Genomic DNA, 6,000 nt, shown 5'->3' on the forward strand with positions numbered 1-6,000 from the left:
TTGGTGATTTTGTCATTCTCTTCAAGCCACTTTTCAATTGCTTTTTGATCATATTGTGCTTCAAGTGGGAGATGTGCTCCCTCTTTCACAAGTGTGTAATGATGTAGCAATTGCTTTCGAAAGGGAAGTGGAGTGGAAAAAAAAATCTAATGCTTCTACCTTTTAATAGTTTTTGTGTGCAAAGAAAGGTGCATGTTAGCACTTAGCATGTAGATATTTTAGTGATTAAATCAGATGATGTAGCAACTGCAATAGCAGAGGAAGTAGCTTAGGATGCTATAACCAAACTTGTCCTTGGAGTTTCATCTTCTGGTATATTTACAAGTAAAAACATAACCGTATGTCTGCGAAAATCTCAGTATGCACTCCAAGATATTGTACAGTTTATGTTGTTTTCCAAGGAAAATTGTCCATATGACCGTCAAATATGTATATTGATGGAAGCATCATTAGATGATACTAGTGAAACCAGTTTTTCCTCCAACAGCTCATCAAACTGTACTTCCGCTAGTCAGACAGATTTTGGCTCAGTTGCATCATGTGCTGTTTTAGTTTTACAATCTTCTTCCCTGACAACACAACGACTTAAAGCTCACTCGAGTATAGCACATACCCTTCTAAGACCAGTCCTAATTTAAATGAAAGTAATCATTCTGAAGACCAGTCTCTAGATCTTGGGAGAGAGAATGCTGCTACAAGTTCTTCTAGAAACTCAGATATTGATCATGCTCTAAGTCAGGCCTCTAGTTGCAGAAGCATTTCAGATACCGAATCTTGCATTTATGATCAAAACTTCAAAAGTATGCCAAGTATGTGCCCCAAGTTACTAAACTTCCATCACCAAATAGGTAGGAAAACTTTAACCCTGAGCTGGAAAAGTTGAGAATTGAACTAAGACATGCTAGGAGTGCATGCAGTAGCCCAAACTCAGAACATTGATACATCACAAAAGCTGAATGAACTATACATTGATACGTCAACTCTTTCCTTTCTTCTCAGCTCAAAGCCATAACCTATCATCCATCATGACTTGAAACCTGCAAACATCTCGGTGATAATCTCATCAGCAAGATTGGTGATATTGGTCTGTATAAGGACACAACGCTTATTGTAACACAACTGCTTTGATCTAGATTATGAAATGAATGGTTTGATTTTTATGAAATCTGATGTTTACGCTTTTGATCATTCGTCCTACAATTATTTACAGGAAAACCGGTTTGTAAGGTTAGAACTTCCCCCACTTATAAATTTATGTTTAGGCCTTATTTCTATTCTGTGAGATTTGAGTTTTTTTGGGCACACATGTGTTTACAAGGTTGTGACCGTTTGACAATCCTCACCTTACCAGTCGGTTTTGAGGAGGTTGAGCTAGGCACAACCAAAATTTTAAAATGGTATCGGAGCCTATCCATCTAGTGTCACCCACTATTTATATCCACGCTTCAAGCCCAATAGTGTTTTGTGTGAGCGGGTGTATTGGGAAAAACTCGAGTCTCGTGTAGAATAGAGATACAACCTAAACATAAGTTTATAGACATTAGTTTTGTAATGATGAGTTAGACTCAATATAAGAAATACACAATTTTCTTATACAAACTTACCACTTTTGATTTCATGATACCACCTCCAACCTTCAATATAACTTTTTCCTTGTCTTTTTTTACAAGACCTCTTTCACATTTTTAACTATATTATTTATTTACCAACATTCCCCTAATTGCCGACCCCACTTAGTGGGATAAGGCTTGGTTGTTGTTGGTGTATTCCCCTAATTATGTTACATCCATTTCTGTAACTTGTAATAAATATTATGATGAAAATGTAAGCAAATTATCTCTCATGAACAGTGAACTTGTAAAATAATATAATTGTCAACGAATTTAATATTTTTATCAACTTTCTTAATTCTCGTGGTTTGTTCACTTTGGCTATATATAGGGATAGTGGTAGTACTCAACTAAAGCATGTGTGCTCATCTCTAAAATTTGGAAGTTGTAACAAGCTTCAATTTGATATTGTGCTCTTCACAAAGCTTCCTACATTTTTACATTCCAAAAAAAACAAAGAAATGTTTCCTACATTTTGATGTTAAGAACCTTGTTCTTGTATTATTATTTTTATCTAACTTTCAAGTCAAACAAAAATTTGCAGCTAATTTCAATTATATGAATTCAAGTGGAAAAGTCCGAGTCCCATTCACACATTGAATTTCATTGAACAAGTAATTTATACCCAAGAGGGTATTAATGTACTGTATGACTTAGGAATCATCTGTTTTTTAGTTTTTTTTTTTTTTTTGTTTGGTTTTCTTAGTTGAGATAGTTCCTTTTTGAGTGTCTGAGCAGCCACTAAAGAATTTTCTAATCGATGACTTCCTCAAGTACAAACAGCAAGATAATAATACAGATATAAAGTATTTGTAATCCAGCTACACTAACTGGAGTAGCATACTCCACAATCTTTCTGATGCAAGAGCATGTAAGATAGTTTTTAGTTTCCATATATTAATTTTTAATATTTAACATGAAACTATTTCTTTATTATGATTCCGTGTCTCAGTAATATCCTGTTTCTTTGGTGAAGATAGAGTGTGAGTTGTGGATATACAGAATAATTGGAAGACATGCTAGAGGAGTACATTTAGGGAGAATTCTTTGGTTTTGGTTTTGTTTTCGTACTACACACAACAAGCTACGAAAAAACAATCCAAATGTCAATAATTAGGCCTCATTACCTGAGTCATTTCAATGATTAGCTAGGCTGCTGGGCATAAAAATTTAAAATTGAAAAAAAACAGACCTCCAGTATATTGTCAACGCATGCATGTTCTCAAGAATGTATGCAGATAAATTTTTCTGCGTGAAGTTCATTGAAAATTTGTAACAGTTTAATCACAAATTGTATACTACCTCCGTCCCAATTTAATTGACACAATTTTGTTTTTCACACATATTAAGAAAAATGTATAAATAAAGGGGAAAGTGGAATATATTGTATTGGGAATGATAAAAGTAGTATTATTTAGTGTTATATTGTATTAGGAATGATGAAAGTTGTATTGAAAATTGAAATGGGTCAGTTATTTTGAGACACTTTTTTTAGAAAATGGGTCAGTTATTCCGGGACGGAGGGAGTAAAAGAATACGAATTAGTTGCATAATGAAATTTGAAAGTTAAACTTTAGCTGATGTTTTTACACAGAATTTGATATTTCATTGTAGGTGGCGTTTAGGCTGGACTGATCAATGTTTTGGTTCAGTCTGGACCTATGGAAAAATACCTGCAACAGTGGGTTGTTCAGGTAACATGCTTAATTATATATTCCCCCATGTATGTGGTAAATTATAATAGGCTCCACATTGGTAAATAAAATTATAAATTACACACATAGATCAAGTACGCTTCTTATGAATTAAAAACAGTTCAATTCAATTCAACAAGTGAACTCAGAACTAACAACTGAAACGCCGAGATGGCGGTGTTGATCTGGAAAATCATGCAATGAAATTAACAAATTAAACCTAAATCAAAACTTGTTTCCATCGATAATAAAAGATTGAAACAAGGACAACAAACGTTCAGATGGATTTAGAAAGGCTCTAATCATCATGAGTTTAATATTCATAATCCTTCAATCAAATTTTCGTTCCTGTTCGTCCATCTTTTTCCGAAAAACTCCCTACCATTTATTCCTTCCTGTTCGTCCACTTGAGCTTCAGCCAACAACCATTCACTAAGAATATGAAAAGAGATAAAATGGTCGTGGATGAGTTTTCCAGAATGATAGTAGCAGTTTCCGGTGCGGTGGTCGCCGACGAAGTTGCTTCGATCTTGAAATAAATACACGGCTTTTGATGTGGTCCTCATGATGATGATATGGTAGGTTTAGTTTTTTAAATCATGACTTGTGGTGGCTGGAAAAGAAGAGAGAATGTGTTGGTTAAAAATTTCCAACATCTTAGATCTTAAAAGTAAAATAATGGTTGTGTAGAGGAAGAAGAGAGAATTTCGATGGTAGTGATGGTGTGGCAAAAAGATATGAGATGATGGAGGAAGGGTGGCTGAAATTTGGTGTTGGTGGTGATAGTGTAGAAGAAGAAGAAGAACATTGTTCTTCTTTCATGAGAGAGGAAGAGAACTGAAAAGAAAAGAAAAGGCTCACCTGAGCTAATCTCTCAATTTTCCTTTTATTTTATTTTATTAATTCCAAGTTATTATTAACAATTTGTCAAAAAATAGTAGTTTATAGTAATACATATTAATGATGAATTGCATGATAAAAACTCTATACTGGGCATATGTAGCCGTATGTTGTGTATCTTGAGAAGCCATGACTTTTTTTTTTCTTCAATCTAAATTGGCCTTATTAAGCTTTCAAAACCAAAAGCAATTATTGATAAGTTTCATGCCACTACAGCAAATATGTTAGTTAAACCATCCACCTATATAACAGGTTGCCTATATTTAATCCTGACCACTGGTTATATTAAATATTATATCAATGATACACATAAAATGGGACCATTCTGCACCCATAATTTTATGGGTCCAAATTAAACAAAACCTTCATTGTATTCAAAAAGTGGACCGTCCGTCATTTAATCTTAAAAGTAAGGGTGAGAATAGAGTAGACAAGCTAAACTTCGTAAGGACAAAATAAATATCCAAGTTTAATGGATATTGAATTTTCCAAGTTAACAAGATAGTAAGTTTTGGTGGGTGTTATCCTCTTGGGTGTTGTAGGTAGGGTTTGGTTAGGTCTTGTGTGTATGAGTGCCTTTTATAGTGTTTATTTTCGAGTGTTTCGTCTATATACGGCAACTTTCATTTGTATTCTCTGAATCACCAGTCTCTGTTCGTCTTGAGCACTCAAGGGACCTGGTTTTTGTATAAAATTTGATGTTAAAAAAAAAAGTAGTTCTAAGTAGTTGTGTTGTACCCTGTCCAAAAAAAAAGAGAGAGAGACGAATAGTTCTAAGTGGACTTTTAGATCGTGCTCGTGACAGAATTAAATGGTCTACTTAAACTATCATCAATTTGATGATGTAAGTAGCGATATTAAGGATATACACCCTCCGGTCACTATTATAAGCAAAACTTTGTATTTTAGATTCATTCATTAAATGATGTATGTGGTCCATAATAAAGACCACATACATCATTTAATAAATGAATCTAAAATACAAAGTTTTGCTTATAATAGTGACCGGAGGGTGTAATTGATAGAGAATTTCTGTTAGAAAATGAGCATGGGATGATAAAATATATTTGATCTGAGAAATTTAGTGATAACTGAATGAAGGACAAAATACATTTTTTTTTAAAATATCATTAATTAGTGGCAGTAGTAAGGTAGGCGACCCCACTTAGTGGGATAAGGCTTGTTTGTTGTTGTTGTAGTAAGGTAAAGAAATGTTCGTTGTTATAGAAAAGAGTAATAATATTTTGACATCCATTTGATGACAACTTTGTTTTCTTCTTATTGGTCAAAAACAATGGAGAGAGAAAAAGGAAGAGAGAGGGTAACAACATCATGTGAGTATGAGAGAGAAAGTTGTCCAAAAGTTGTCAAAAAGTGGTTGTCAAAATATCATTTCTCTATAGAAAATTACTCTATTATATATGAGAAATGATATTTTGACAACCACTTTTTGACAACTTTCTCTCTCATACTCACATGATGTTATCCCCTCTCTTCCTTTTTCTCTCTCCATTGTTTTTGACCAATAAGAAGTGAGAAAAACAAGGTTGTCAACAAAGTTGTCATCAAATGGATGTCAAAATATCATTACTCATTATATATAGTCAAGCTATGGAATTGATATGGTCGAAGTATGCTAGATAAACAAGTGGAGAGGGTGGATACTCCTTAAAATGGAGGTCCCTACTTTGATCCCTTTTAAAAAAATAAACTTCTTTAAGAGATGTCCTATCCATGTTGATCTTGTTGGCCTTAAAATTTAAAACAAATTTCTAAGAGATGTCGTATCCATGTTG

This window comes from Medicago sativa, chromosome 1 (assembly GCF_051527215.1).
Source record: "Medicago sativa cultivar Bolivia chromosome 1, Bolivia_mono, whole genome shotgun sequence".
Classification (NCBI taxonomy): Eukaryota; Viridiplantae; Streptophyta; class Magnoliopsida; order Fabales; family Fabaceae; genus Medicago; species Medicago sativa.